The 16,521-nt window shown below is 38.8% G+C and overlaps 1 long non-coding RNA gene across 2 annotated transcripts in view; it reads left to right on the top strand.

Moving 5' to 3' along the window:
* LOC106027407 (uncharacterized) overlaps positions 1–16,521 on the top strand; it is an 85,071-nt gene that overhangs the window by 55,249 nt on the left and 13,301 nt on the right. For both annotated transcript variants that reach the window (XR_002790907.2, XR_010048831.1), the window contains exon 4: positions 14,479–14,549. This is a non-coding gene — a long non-coding RNA (uncharacterized LOC106027407). The remainder of the gene's footprint in view (positions 1–14,478; positions 14,550–16,521) is intronic.

Genomic DNA, 16,521 nt, shown 5'->3' with positions numbered 1-16,521 from the left:
TTTGGAAAAGAGTTTGTGGTATTTATCTGGTATTAAATCACGGACACTCATGCCTACAAATGTGTCCCACAAAAGTAGAAGAAATAATATCAATCTCTTCTCTTAACCCTGGGGCACTGGGTTGAGGTTAAAGACCATATATTTTCCAAATAGCTTAGAATTCCTGTCCACCCCTCTCCTCTTCCCCTGCTGAGTATCACAGGTAGCCATACTGCATGGTTATTGTTACACATACCTTTCCCTGTCTGACTCACTGAAGCTTGGTACTGTGACTGTGTACTTTACCTCGTCCTCTACATCTGGTTCCTGCCTGCACAAAGCAGCCCAGATTTTCAGAGAGCATCATTCACTGACCCTGTACACACCTTAACACTAAGCATAGCAGCCCCAAATTGCTTGTGCCCTCTCAGGCATTCAAAAACATAGACATCTGGGTCTAATCTCAAAGGTGGCTAAAACTAGGATCCACGGCTAGGAACAATGCATGAGCTCTCTAAAGGACCCTGGGCTGTATGATCAGCAGCCTATGGGCATGTGCAGACATGTAGTACAGGGGTAGAGAGGACAGGGAGTATGCAAGACACTTCACTATTTTCTTCCTTCTTCACCACATAAGTCAATAGCATTCTTCCAAATGAGAAACGTTCCTTGAAGGCAGAATCCGCACATGTGAGTCCCGGAATTTAGATATATCAAAAACATAAATGGTTTCTAGGTGCTTAATTTGCAATATCAAAAACATTCTTTGCAAGCTTATTCTTCTTGGGGTGGTGCTGATACTGGTAAAAATTCATGAGAGGGAAGGGAGCTGGAAAAGCCCTTCTTATCCCCTAGATACCGAAACTGACTCTTTCCTTTCTTGAGGCAAGACATAACTGTCTTCATCATTGCCTCCTCAAGCTGCAAGGTTATTTGTCTGTGACTCACAGGATGACTGTGATTAAATTTCATTATCCATTCCCTTTCCAGCTCTCGAGGTTTTGGGCTTTAGGAAGGCCATAGCTTCAGCTCCACTAAAGGGTTTCTGACTAATAAACACTGACATTGAATCACAGTAGATTTTCACACATTCATACTTTCTCTTCTAAAGTAGCACATATTCACTGCTATCTCCAGGTAAGAGCAGCAATGTGAAAAACAATGTCATTTCTCTCCTTAGAGATCAGAGCAATTTGTGACCTAGTTTTTTTGAGTACTCTAAATTCTCTTGAGGCTGAAGGAAAGAACATAGCCTTGAAAGGCTGAAATCAGGATGAAATAAAGAAATGAAATCTATCACTGAAGCCCCCAGACCTCTTCCATGCTTATGAGCAGCAGTGTGAGAAAAAGTGGGATTTTCTCTGGAGTGGGCCAGAAGGTACCCATACAAATCAAAAGAGTTATGAATAAAGGGGGTAATAATGCATTGTGTTATTATGTTAACTGAATTAATCATGGTTTTCCATGTGCTGTAAATTTGATTAATCTAATGTTTTTTGGTACTGTCCTCTCAATTCCTCAGCAAAACTTTCCATACCAACCAATAGACTTAAGAAGATATCTAACTCACATGTTACTTTTAAATATTTGAATCTCAACTTTCCCAAGTTGAAATGGTAGTGTAGTGCTATCGATTACATTGATCTGTCTAGTAGTCCTTTTTCTCTTGATAGAATAAAATATCTGAAGCTGAGTGCTTATCAAGAAGAGAAATTTATTTAGCTTGATCAATTTATAAACTGAAAGCCGACAATTTTGTAAATTTATCTTTCTGGCCTTTGGTGAGGGCTCCCTTGGCTACATTACCCTATGATGGATAGCATCATGGCAGGAGCAGTTGTGTGAGAGAGCAACTACCAGGTAAGACAGGAAGATAACACAAGATGAGGCAGAAAACAATCACAAGGTGAGACAGGAAGCCACAGTCCAAGGAGAAGTCACTTTGCTCTTCATAAAACAATTCACTCTCGTGAGAACCAACTCCAATGAGACCAGCATTAACCCCTTCAGAGGGTTGTGCTTCCAATGACGTGAGCGTCTTCCACTAGGCCCTAAGGTAAGACTGAAGGAATGAAGACAGGTAGGAAGGAGACAAGGAAATTTTAATTTTAAATTGTACTTTTAAGCAAACTACAGCTTCAGGATACAAAGTTCACAATACATTTTTTTGTTTTGTTTTGTTTTGTTTTTTTCACTCCTACAACATGTTTTTCTCTTCCAGGCTTCTCACTCCTAATTTCCTAAGAGTCTTAAAGATGCAGTAAGTCTGTGAATTGGGCTCATGCTTTTATTCTGAAGCTATAGAATCACAAATTATACAGACTTCTACCCTGAAGGAAACAGCACTGTTTATTGACTCCTACAACTCCAAACTTCAAATGCCTGCAAAAATTTGCCTTCTGACCTAGCCCACCTATGGGTAACCTGACAGACACTAGGAACACATGTCCTCAATCACTGGTTTTCAGGACTCTACATCCCATGTAGATGCACAACCTGAGAAAGTCCTTTCTGTGTACTTTGATTCTTCATAATGAATGTGCCTATACCTCCTAATGACATATCCTAAAGTGCCTATCTACAACAAGAGTCCCTAAATCCACCTCACAGCCCATCTCCCTAAATCTACCACACCTCCCTAAATCCACCTCACTGAAAGACTCTACCATCGCTAAATACTAACAGATTGGGAACCAAGCTTCCAACCCATAAGCCTTTTGGCAACAATCCTGACCCCAGCATTACAGATCTGTCTCTGCCTTTCTATGCTCTGTCACCCTTTAATAAGGGTGGCTGTCAGTGTGTGGGGGCCAACATGGTACTTTCATTATCTGCTGTTTTGAGGAAATCCTTTCCTTTATACCCTCTACTCTAACAGTGGTCTTACACAGATTGGGCACACATTTCTGACTCAGGATCCTTCACATTCATGTGGAGTTGACTACAGAATTAAACACGCATATTTTTAAAAACTATATATATATATATATATATATATATATATATATCCTAAACTAAAAAATAACATTATGACTCCCATACCCCTGTACACCGTGGGAGTCCTTTTGAAGAAGTACCTAAATGGTGAGGAGGATAAAGGGAAGAGCAAACTTACAGACTTTGTAGCCAACTAGTTATTCCTGCTTGAAGGTGATCGTACTACTCCCTTTTTAACCAAACTTGTTCAGTGTCAGTAAAGCTAATTTGATCTGAGTTGCTGTGGAAACGGAGAAAGGAGTTCCTGGAAGTGTAATCGCAATTGCTGTCCTCTGAAAGGGCAGCAGCTTTCTATTGCAATATCCTTCCATATGTCTGCGTTAAGCGGGTGTTAGCAAATGGGTGTCAGAAGTCATTCGCATGCAGATTGTCAGGAGGATAACTTGCAGTGTTGGACATTGCCACACTGAGGTGATCTGGCAAAGGACAAATTTTCCATTGTTGCATTTGAGCTGAAATTCTTTTTTGCATTGTATGGTTCAGCTGCCTGGAAGAAGATCCAAATGTTGTCACTCTTACCAAGACACAGTTCTTGGTAGCCATGAGTCAAACTAGGAACCACATATTTCCATGTTTTCAGGTGTTTTGTTTTGTTAGGCCTGGTAGTGGGGACTGAATCCAACGCCTTCCTATGAATATCTCCCCAGCCGTTTTTAGTTTTATTTTTTATCTTGAGACAGGGTCTTGCTAAGTCATTAGATTTCCCAAGTTAGGCTCAGACTTACAGTCTTCCTGCTCAGCCCCCTAGAGTGCTGGGATGACATAGGTACACTCCCACATGTAGTTATATCTTGGATTCTTACGCTTTATAGATGCCTGATAGACACTGGATACTCTGTGGTAAATCACACTGAAAAATTTGTGTTTTAGAAGAAATCGTGGGAGAATAAAGCGCTCATAATTTTGAAATTCAAAGAAAATGTACGTACCTCAGTGTAAGAATCTGGGTTCAATCCCTAGGTTAGGCCAAAAAAGGGGGGAAAAAAACCTACAAAGATTCAATACAGTAAGAATCACAAACCTCAAAGAAATCTTGGGAAATCTTCTGGGTTTCTGCTGCTCAAAGCATGATACGCATAGAAGTAATATTTCCACAATCTAGGTTTTTGTTAGTAATGCAGCAAGAATATCAGGCCCTACTGCAGCCTCACTGAATCAGAGTCTATTCTAACCAGAAGCTCAGATGATTTGTCTGTGTAATGAAGTTTGAGAAGCACTTGGTGACCTGTTAATTTTATAGACACATGACAGAAGTCAGCAAAAGAGAAGTGAATTGATGAGAATCAGTCATAGAACCACAAAAAACTTCATTACTTCTGAAAGTGAGGTTTTTGCCATTAATCCATGTAACTTCTCAGAGACTGTGGCTGGGAAGTTCATTAGAAGTTAGCATCCAAGAATTTCTGGCTTTGTCCCTAGTTTTATGCCATCCTCCAAATTGGCTCCTTTCTATCCTCAAATTTGCATGTTTCTGGCCCTAGCATTCTCAAATTGGTCAGTCTGAACACTGAGGGAGTTTTGGGGGTACACTATTGACCTGCAAAAGGAACTGATGAAAGATCCATTGAAAACTAAAGAACTGATAATTTTTGTCTTTTTTCTATTTTAAGATCCCCAATAGGGACCAATCTAATACATAAGTGTTTGTGAACTGCTCCAAAGAGGATCATATCACCTATTTTCTAAAAAGAAGCAATTGGTCTTCCTGATAATTGTATGAATCAACAAAGGGTAGGTGTCAGATACTGTCTGTCTTCTTAGGAAATAAGAGCGAAGCTCTCCCTAGGTAACGAGCACTTGGATGAATGTTCTAAGTTTCAGATGTGAGCCAGTTGGGCCTTGATGAGTACAGACTATGATCGCTCTTGCCCCTCTTTTGGTATCCTCTGTTCCACCTAACCTCAAAGATAAGCCCATTAGAAAGTGACCTGCATCCCTTATTCTAGATACAGAAATGCCTGAGAACATAATTACTTCCAGTAACTCCCAAAACTTGGCATGAACTCACAATTCCTCATTTTTTCAATCTCCCTTCTCACATAGATTTCCTTGTTGACTGTTCTAGGCCAGTTAATCATCATACTATTCTTTGGTCACAAGCCATTAATTTTCTAGTTCTTTATCTTTTCCCCAGTCCTTTGTTTCTGGTACGATCTACTTCAGCAAAAGAAACCATCCCAAGTTAACACAAGAATAGTTGTAGTTTCTGTCATGATTTTATGGTCTGGACACATCTCCAGCTGGATATTTGTTTCTGCTCCTTATGGAGTCTGCTGGGCCTGCAGTCATCTGGTGACTTCACTCCTAGGGACACTCAAAATGGCTCATTCCCATCCCTCTACAGGGTAGAAAGAGCTGAGCTGAGTTTATCTAGGTTTATCTATGTTGGTACAGCTAGGTCTCTCACTATCTCTTTCTCTTAATATTTTCTCCATCAAGGTAGGTTTCTCTTTCTTATATGGGCATCTCAAGGCTTCCAAAGCCATAAGAGAAAATGTTTCCACTTTCTTAAAGCATAACATCTTTCCTCAGACTTGAACCACAGCTGTTACATATATGATTGGCCCACCCAGAAGCTTGTACTAGTGGTGTTACAAATGGGTATAGTCACTTCTTTTTACTAACAAGATTAATAAAAAGCCACCCAATGGGACAGTCATGCACACACTACCAGTGCTGCAAGCTGCCCATCACAAGACATGCTAATTACACCTGTGCCATGAACCTGGTGAATCTTGAATGGATTAATTTCAACATTTCAACAAAGTATCATAGTGTTACTTTCAACATTTCTGTTTGTTGAAGTCAGTCAAAAGAGAAACTTAGAGACTATCAACCATAGGAGTCTCAAAAAGACCTCTGGGAATACCCAGTTCTTTATTTTGCTGATTGCTCTCTCTTGCTTATTTCAGAACTGGAGGTTCTTAACATATAATCCTACAAATGAGTCTTAAGAAAGTTAGTCAATATGTAGAAAGCATTATTTTACAAATACTTTGAAACTTCAAGCATATTTATACTTTTATGGAGAAAAAATCCCAATTTTATCAGTTTCTCAAGGCAATCTATGACTCAAAGAATTTCACATCACAAAAATGAATGAGTTACAACAGCTCCTATACACTATTTGCTCAATATTTTCGTATGGATGTGGGACTTTGGAAGGTGTATGTTTGTAGTGCATCTTACTAACTAGTTTTGCATCCTAGGCAAGACTCCTGTTTCTTATTTATTTCAAGACTCTCTAATTTTTAGTATAGGTTTTAAATAATTGATGCATGATAAGATGTATAAGCTAATTTCCTATGAAGGACTTATTTGGGTTTTGATGTAATAAATCATGTTACCCTTTTCATGAAAAAGCCTTTACTTTTTATTAAATACTCTCCTGAGTCTACAAGGTCAGTGGAACAGATGACATCATATTTTTATATGAAAACCTAAGATTTCATAATCTCTGTCAAGAGTGTAGAACTAGTTAGGAAAGAAACTAGGGTTGAAATCTAGTTTTCAACTTTGATGAACAGAAAAGTACACAAAGAGTCCATGTGAGAAGCTTGAAGAGCACGTGTAATAATATAAGCTTTTAATGTGTATCAGGATTTGTTGAAGGTCTTATCAAACTATCAAATATTGGTCCTGCTACACGTTTTTGATTCAGTAGTCTGGAGGCTACATTTTGAGAATCTACTCTATAGTTATATACACTAATACAAATTTTTTGAGGCTCTAGTTTCTTTTGTGGTGTATAGAATATGGTGGTCACTCATTTCTATAGTTTTATGCCCAAAACAGAGTAGTTTTCCCCATGTAAATACAAACAACTATGTCTACATAGTCATCCTCTTTAGTAAGTGAAGGAGAGGAGGCTGATGCTACATCAGTCCTCCACTTTCCATTGTCATTAGAAACCTGAGATCAGAGAGGTAAGCGGAAAAGTCAATAAAGGAGAAGCCGATAAGGTAGTGAATGTATGTGTCATTCACTTACCTTTAATCACAGATGGTTGACTGCATCAGAATTTGAGAATTATGCTCTTATCAGATTATTCGGATTTTAAAAATAATGTAGCAGAATATACCATGACTTAATTTTCTTTAAAACTCGCCACAAATATATTTATATGCCTAGAGACTATTTCATTACTGATTTTTCAGAAGAGTTCAGTCCTTTTTATTTCTTAATAAGCATATTTAGTTGCAATCTTACCATCTTTGCAGAAATAGGGCTTGTGCAGACTCTCTCTAAATTCAAAACCTTTCCCAAAAAGTTTACTTAAGGTTTGTAGACTAATAAATGCTTCGTTAAGACGAAGGAAAAAGTAAAACAGACCCAGAGACATGCATAATGTTGTAGAATTTTCCTTTCAGCCTAAAAGCCTTCTTGCAGGACACAAAACTTACTTTGGTGGCAATTATTGTCTCTTGTCCCTTTAAATGCTCAGACAAGAGATTGTTGAAAGTATTTATCGTTCATATCGGGAAAGGTTAATGTATTCTTTTCAAATATAAGCTCCTGTTTATGCAAACGCATGTCTCTCTTACAGTAGCCCTGCCAAAGCTCTGGCCCAAGCTGGTATTTGGGAACTGATGGTCTCAGGTAGATATTAAAGGATTTGTAAGACAGAAAATACTCTTGTTAATGAAATAGGAAAGGATCCCATGTAGTCAAAATCATCTAGAAGTGAATTTATCTTCCTCCAAACAGACATTTAGGTTCCCATTAAATATTCGTATGTCACCAGACTAAAGATGGTTTTTCCATATAATTATGCAGGCAGGAATGTCACCCTTTTATAAGAGTACACAGAATTGGGGATGACCAACAGGCTCATATGATTGCTGATTAACAGAACTGTCAGCCAGTTGATGATTTGTGGACCTTCCTCACACAGACCCACAACTATGAGTCCAGGGATAAATGAGCAGGAACCAAGCAATCTGCTCCCTACTTTCTAGATGAGGAAACAGAGACATAGTGGAGGAAAAAGATGGTTTCCAAATATCACAGTTGCAATTTAAGAAACAGCCGTGTTCTCATAATTTCTATTCATTGTCTCTAACAAGTATTTGAGAATGTGACCATTTTAGGGTGGGCAGTCTAATCCATTCACTTGACAAAATAAGATGCGAAGGCTTAAAGAGATTAAGGTATAACATCTATGTCTTCTTGCTTGAAGTTGAGTCTGGATAAGATCTAGATGTCTTTACTTTTAGTTCTGTGCTTAACCTATACGTGTCTTTCTCTGGACTTGAAAAATTACAGTGGGGAAAAAGTACTTCCAGCCTTGAAAAGGATGATTTACAATCAGTCGCTTTTGTGCTGTCTTGATGCTTGTTAATCACTGGCCTACTCTGGGTCTAAAGTCCTTTGGTTCTCATGTACCAAACCTCTGGGAATACTTGGTCTTTTCAACTTTTACATCTTTGTTAACCATTAGAGAGCAAGACCCTTAAATAACCAAACCGATACCACCAAAATGGTCTAAAAAGAATAAGAAAACAAAAAAGAGCACTAAGACCTTCAAGATCTGTAATTTTTTCATCCTATCTTCTGCTCTGTGCTAGAACAAAGGCCTTTTAGAAACCAACTCTCCCTCAACAACTAATCATGACTTCTATAAGATTCATCTGCTTATCCTGAGTGCTTGACCACAGGGTGGGGGATTGTGAGTGCCTGGCTCAGGCTCAAGGAACTCATCCTCCTTGATTCTCATCATCTGATTCTTACCCTGAGTCATAAAGCAATGTAGGAAAACAGCAATGCTTCTGCTTACATTCAGTGTGAATCTGATTCCTTCTGTTTGTCTTACTTTCTCACCACCCAGTTCATTTCCAGAATCACATCAATTCTAGGAAGTGCACGACCCTAGGACAGAGTATTCCATCTCGTTGCTTGCTAATGAGATAAGTGCAACAAGTTAAGAGGCAGCCACAGGAATAACAACAGGCGTTCCAGGATGCATTTCCTTTAATTGCCTGTGTTTGTGTTCCTGCCAATCTGAGAGGGATTTCTGTGATGAAGCAAGGCCTCATTCCTCTCTCCCATCTCCTAACTCTGGCTTTCTAAGGAATATTTACAATATATCCTCCCCTACTGTAAGACTGTACCATTAATTAAAGCACTTTTCATCACAGACACTGTGGATCCCATCTACTGTTCTTGTAGTACTGAGAGGGCAGCACAGAAGTGGTGCTTGTGTGTGTGTGTGTGTGTGTGTGTGTGTGTGTGTGTGTGTGTGTGTGTGACAGAGAGAGAGAGACAGAGAGAGACAGAGAGAGAAAGAGAGAGAGAGAGAGAATGTGTGGGTACAGGATTTAAGTGACATCTCTAGTATTTTGCATCTTAATGAAAAGCTCAGAGGCCACACGAGCACTGTCAAATGTCACTTATGAGGCAGTAGATGTACAGAAGACCTCCTAGTATTTTAACATGTAATTGACACTAAGTTTTTACAATACATTTAAAGCCATGTGGATCCCAAAGAAGGTATAAGAACAGTAATGACACAGACAGTGCAGAGTCTAGGAACAAGTCTAAAACTGTGATGTATCAGGTGCTTGTTATAGACTGAAACTTATACAACCTAAATATCAGCCCCCGATTGTCCCTAAATTCTCTAGCTTGTGGAAGTCATCTCATCCGGTACTTAAGGATAGATTGGCTTAGGTTCGCCTGAGGGACATCAGAAACTCAGAGTCCTTCTCAAGTATCTCCAAAAATTCCCAGGATAGTGACAGTTCCACTAATAATTTACCATTTCGAATGCCTTCTTCCAAATAATTTATCTGATAAGATTTTGAATGTTATTATGAAATTAGCAAAGAGATGCTTAAAGTGTGTATAAACAATTACTTGCAATTTCAACAATAATCAATTCAGGTTCAAATTTTTTAATTAATATCCTTGAATTTCTGTCATATCTGGATCATTTTTTAAAATCCTTGAGAGAATGTTATTCTCTGAAATAGTAGTATTTAAATTGCCAAAAACATTGAGTATGTATGAACAGACTCTAAGGGAAACGCCAAGACTCCTACTGCCTGGTATTCACACAGTCCTCTTCTCCTGAATGTAGGCAGGATATGTGAGCTATTTATGAGAAATAGGTGGCAAACATGACAGAATGTACATGGTTAAATAATAAAAGTATATTAGCATTTTCTGGAGACTTTCCCCTACTGCCCACGTGGTGAGCAGCCCAATGCAGGGACATGATGCCTAGGAAGTGAGGGTGACCTTCTGCTGGTTGCTAGAAAGAAGCAAAGACTCTCAGTCTAGTAACATGTAAGGAACTGAATTTTGCCCACAACAGCAAGCACCAGAAAGTGGACACTTCTCACTGAAGTGTCAGAGACTGCAGCTCTGTCAGACATCCTGGTCACAGCCTTGAGGACAACCCAGTTAAACTGGGATCTGCACTATTGGCATAAATTAGGCAGTAACACTTGTGCATGGTTTTCAGCCTCTAAGTCTGTGGCATTGTGTTTACACAGTACTGCTTCAGTAAGGCAGTGGTTAATTTTAAGTGTCGACTTGACTAGATTACAGGATATTTTGATGGCTGGGAATGTGTCGTGCCTGGGTGCATCTGTGAAGGTGTTTCCAGAAGAGATTGGTACTCAAATCAGGGAACAGACAGGAATACCCACCTTCAGTTGTGGGCAAGCACTATCCAATTAGCTAAGGCCCAGATAAAACAGAAAGATACTCTCTCTCCTGGAGCTAAGACATCTTCTTCTCCTTCCTTTAGACATAAGAATTTCAAGTTCCTGAGCCTTTGTGCTCCAAGAATTCTACCAGTAGCATCGCACAGATCTCAAGTCTTTAGTTTCAGACGAGAGCCACACTATCACCTAAGGCCTCTGAACCGGGACTCAAACAGTCCACTGGTTCTCTGAATCTCTAGCTGTCAGATGATTGCCGTGGGCCTTTTCAATCTTTGTAATTCTATGAGCCAGTTTTCTTAATAAATCCCTTTTCTTCTATCTATATGCTTTTCCATTAGGATTTTTGAACAATACAATGTGTCTCTAAAAGTTAAAGCTATTTTTCTACTATAATATTACTACCACATCTAAAAATAACATAGCTCCTTAACATTGAATATGAATTTCCCTCCAGATTTCCACAATTAACTTTTTATAATTGATTTGTATCCATCAAAATCTTTAAAAGTCCACATATTACATTTAGTCATAATGCCTGTTAGGTCTCTTAACTTTGAGATTACCTTCCCTTCTTTTTCCTTGACATTTATTTATTGAATACTTGAGTCATTTATCCTAGGAAGTCTTCCACTTCTCAAAGCTTACTAATTGCTTCTCCATGGGATTATTTAACAAGGCCCGTTATCTGTTCTGTTTCCGGTAACCTGATTGTGAGATACAGATTCCTTTTATTTTTTTGAGAGGTTCAGATTACTTTTAAGGCAACCTGTGTATTACTGAGTACATCATCATCTGTAGATAATGGTGAATCACTGGACAACTCATAACGCTTAGACTCACATTTGTGTGATGATAATGTAAGTCAGTGGGTTGGGGAGTTGTTGGTGTTCCACTGACCTTTTATTGAATGAGGTTAGGTGCCACTGAAGATCACTGTCCAGCTCTATTATTTTGTTACATTTACAAACTGGTAATACATAAATTGTAGCCTCTGATGATTTTAAGTTTTCTTCCATGTGCTGTCCCTCCCTACACTGTTTTTCTCTATAGATACCATTCCAGTACCTTTATTTCTCACAAAATATAGATTCAATATCATGTGTGTAACAGGATTTTTTGAGGGTTTGGGGCAAGACTGGGAAATGGAGAGATAAACTGCAGTAGAATTTTTTTTAAAATGACCTAAAATAAATAACCAGGCAATTTTGTTCTAAAAGACCTCTCATTTATCTTTTCAATTTATATTCCTGGCCTCTGCCATGGATTAGGGTGACAAATTTGTCCTAATTTATTTGGGACTTTCCTGTGTCGGTCTGAAAACACAATGTCCTGAGAAACACCTCTGTCCTGGGCAAAATAAAGATGACTGATTTCACTACCTGGTGCGGGTAGCTTTCATTTTGCTTTAATTCCTTTTTTCCTCTATTATTTATTCCCAACTCTCCAAATTCCCAGCTCTTCAAATAAACTCTTTATTTATTCAGTAGGATCAGTAAATGATCAGTAAATGATCATTATATCAGTAAATGATCGTTTACCTATCTTCTCACTTTGATCTATCCAAAGTATGGGTGGGGTCCTCATCTTCAAACTAACCATGTCCTTGCTAGTCTGCTTCTTATCTAATAAGAATTACAACTCTCTAAAGGAAGTTATCTCAGCTACTAGGGATCAAATTCAGGCCCTCATGTATGTTAGGCAAATACTTTACCACTGAGCTATATCCCTAGTTTCTAAACTCATATCTTAATGTATTAACTTATATTTCTACTAAGTTTGTAGTCACTTTGGGATATGGGCACTTGTATTCCTGTTTTACAGGTGAGAAAAATAATATAGGTAGTACATATGGAAGAGTGAAAAATGAAAACAGTTTCTAAGAAAGGTAAATATTTCCATATGAAGTAGGAAGATAAAAAGGCCACGCTGGCATATGCCTATAATCCCAGCATTTGACAGGCTGACACAGGAGGATCCCCATGAGCCCAAGGTTAGCCTGGGCTATAAAGGAGAGTTAAACAGCAGCTTGAACTACATGGAAAGATCCTATGCCAAAAAGATCCAAAAAAGTAAATAACAAAAAGAAAACAAGAAAAAAGGATGCTGAAGGGTCTGGTCTGCCCTATAAAATGATTTAACAGGGCTTCACCTCCCCAAACGCTGCTTTTTCCAGATGATTAAGCACATGGACTCTGGGTGGTGATCGCAAAGTGCTTAAATTCCCCATATTGCCACTTATTACTTATGTGAACTTCGGCAAGTCACTTAAGTCTCTGTGCTTTCAATTCTTTATTTGAAATATGGGTATGAATTTTTTCATAATTACTCATCTTCCTTAGGGTTCTTGTAAGGATTAAATGAGATAATTCATGTAAGACCCTTATGTGCAAACAAATACTTATTTCTTTTTAAATGTAACACACATGCAGGTAGCTTCTTTTCAATAAGGGCAAGAATCCAGAGAGTTTCTATAACATGCTTTATGTTTCTTAGGAAACGATTTCTTGGGGAAAGATAGAATGAATGTATTATAATGTGAAGTAGAAAACTGTGTAGGAAAACAGTTTTATCTTTGAGATCTTAATTACAAAGTCTAATCTTCTCTATTTTAATTGCCAAAGCTTATTTAGTGTATGGGATAATTATCTGCTTTTGGATTCAGTGATGTCATCCATGATTACCATGGCAACAATAAGAGCAGTAAACTTGAAGTTGGGTCACTGTAGCTAAAAGGAAGAAGACTAAATTTGAAAAGCATGCAAATTTGAACATCATGAAAATCCACTTTTAATATTGAAACTCATAGCTACCTTAAGCTTAACCACAAGTCCTGAGAATAATCTGAATTCATTTTAAATTAAAATATGCATACCAGAAGAATAAAGAATTTTAAAAATTCTCAAAAGAAATAAAACTTAAAAATCAAGTCATTTTTATCTTTTGGTGCATTTCCTATTCTGATGAATCACATCAAAACAATATTCAAGAAGCTGGAAGCAAATGCAAGGGTATGGATTCCATCAAATCAGTGGATAAAACTGACCTGTACTGAGTCTCAACCGTTCTTTTTCATTAAAAGGCAAAAGTAGACATTGTAAGGGAAAATACTGATTCATTGCATTTTTCCTTCTGTAGTATTACAGATTTCACAATTACCGCATGTTAAAGTTAGATTTCCAGCATGACTTTTTAGATTTATCAAAGACTAGAGGAATATTGTGAAGTTATCACGATCTTAGCATTCAAAGGATCCCGGTGAGACTAGAGATCAAGTACTCTGAGTTATAATTTTCTGTCTTTTCTACTACATTAGACTATTTTTATTGCAAATCTGGCATTTAACCGTTAAGCTTCAACAAAACTTTCTCTCTAGTAAGGCGGTGAAGGTTTTATTGAATTGCTTTCCAGCTGTCCCTCATCCCAGGGAAAATTGTGATAAATGAATGTTGAAAGAATCTTAGAAATTTCAGAAGATGCTATCCTGAGGGACCAGAGGGAGGCTATTGGCCCTGCTATTCCCATTCCATTCACATTCTGCAATAATTTCTTATCTACTCTATAAATTCTGTTGGCAAGAAGCCCTTTGGGTATTCCATTTCCCCTCATTAAAACTCTTCCAACTTTTCTTCCCTCTCGCATTGCATTTTTAAGCGTATTGCCAAATAAAGATGTTGGTTAAGAAAATCCTCTCAGTTCAAAAGAGCTTGAAGGACCGTCTCACTCCCTTCAGGGTTCTCTGCTACTGAGTCATGAGAATAAGAGATTAGCCCTCAGAGGAACGGAGATGCCTGGAGCCTGGATTCTTAATGATGTTTCCTATTTACTTCTGCAGACAGCTTGGCTGGCTGAACCGAAGAAGACCTCTCCAGAAGTCTCTGGTCTTCATAACGCTAACTGAACAGAGTAAGTAACAAAGCAGCCAAAGAAACCCCCCCGCTCTGTCTTCTAGGAGCCTCATGTCAGGACTGGGCTCTGAATGAGGAACTTTTCACACTTGCTCCTACAGCTGACCACAACTTCCCTGAGCTCCCACCTGCAAACCTGCCTTTGTTTATTGTACCTGTACTTCTGATCTACCCAGCTCACAGCCACTAAACTAGATTTCATCAAGTCCGGTTTTTCATTTTCTCTCTCTTTTTTGGTTTACTCACTACAAGATTTCTCTACCTGTTGTGACCAAAACAGCTCCTCTATCTCAGGATGTACCCTCTTCTCAAACAAAGCCTGCTCATTCCTTCCCCGTTCCTGCCTGGCTCACTTCTGCACCTGCCTTAGCTCACATTGTTCCTACCAGCCACAGGGTCTTCCTCTCAAGGTTCCTTGCCTCACTGGCTCTCCCCTCTGCGCATGCTCATGTCCACACCTGAAAGGGAGCGGTGTGCTGCTCCAGGTCCCGGACATACTCAGAGTGAAGGGCATAGCATTCTGACAGTGCTGCCCACCTCTCCATCCCCCACCAAATTCCAACTGCTGACTCAGGCCTGGGCTGATGGGGCACCTGGGCTTCATTGCTTCACACCTGCTATACTTCTATATGAATACTGCATTTATATATTTTTGTTATATCCTCGTCACTGATTATTTTACCAACATTATTACATTTAAACCTTAGAATAATCCTAATCAGAATATATTAAGATTTGAATTTTTCATATTGATGCTCAGACAGACTAAGTAACTTGCCCAAGGTCATATGGCCTATAAGTTATAATGATTCTGTTTTTCAAACTTGGTCTAAATTCACCTCTCACCAGAAGACTTTCCCACTTAATACTCTTTGACTCATGCTTGCAGTGTGTGCTGGTAATTTCTTGGGTGCACTGATGAATGAATTTCAATTGTTTGTGTCTCAACGTTGAAGGATCCTCAAGGACAAGAATCTTTTCAAAGACAAAATGTGTTAATTCCTCAAAGGACAGTGAATGCAGTCTATAGAAAATGGTGTTGGCTGACTCACTCTTCTTTCAAGCATCCATAACATGAATTAGGAGGCAGAATGACACGATGCTTAGAAATACGAATTAATCTCCAGGTGACCTCTCTGACTTGTGACTCAAGCTTCATCACGAAACAGGCACAGTGATGCCATGCCCTTGCTGCCTTGTAATGACAGAGGATATCCCTTCAGAATGAAGCTCACTGCTTCTTACTCAAGACAGCATTTCACAGCTCACGAACAGGGTCGCGTATCATCATCCTAGCAAACCCTGAAGTAAGCAGGCATCCCTGTCGTCATTTAAAGGAAAGGGAGCAAAAGTTTCTAATAATGAAGTGCTGTCCACAAGGCTTCCTCTTTTTGCATGAAAGAATTTAATGATATGGGCTCCAGATAAAAGAGGAAAAGCAGCATAAGAAATTTCTCTTGGTAATGATAAATAGACACAAACTTCTGAACTCCCCAGATGAAAATACTTTTTTAAAAACTGGTAACTGAAACCCCAGCATCATGCAGCCTTGATAGAAAGGACTCCTAAACTCCTTTTTCCTATCAAATGTGCTTCACTTTCTCTATGTCTTCTGGATTACAGGAATTTTCACAGGCACTCAATGAGTGGCTGAGGACACCAGAGATCTAGAATAATTCAAACACACAAAGAAGGGGCCTAATTTTAGACCATCCTGTGGTAGTGAACAGTCTAGGGGTCTGTAGTGCTTCCGATTTGATTGCTGGGTCTATGGCTTCTTGTTAATTAGCAAGGTTAGCTTAAAGGTCACCCAGAGTGGCTAGCCTCATCCACTGGAATGGAAGAAGGGCTGAGAAAATGAAAATAATTCAAGTATGACTTGCACTTAAAAACTGCCTTTTAATGAATGAGTAAAACGTCTGTACATTTCTGTGGCTGAGTCTTAAAAAAGGCATTTCTTGTGTTGACAT

This window comes from Cavia porcellus, unplaced genomic scaffold (assembly GCF_034190915.1).
Source record: "Cavia porcellus strain 051 isolate PalLab524CR breed Dunkin Hartley unplaced genomic scaffold, mCavPor4.1 scaffold_7, whole genome shotgun sequence".
Taxonomy (NCBI): domain Eukaryota; kingdom Metazoa; phylum Chordata; class Mammalia; order Rodentia; family Caviidae; genus Cavia; species Cavia porcellus.
This window is presented reverse-complemented; position numbering and strand designations above follow the sequence as displayed.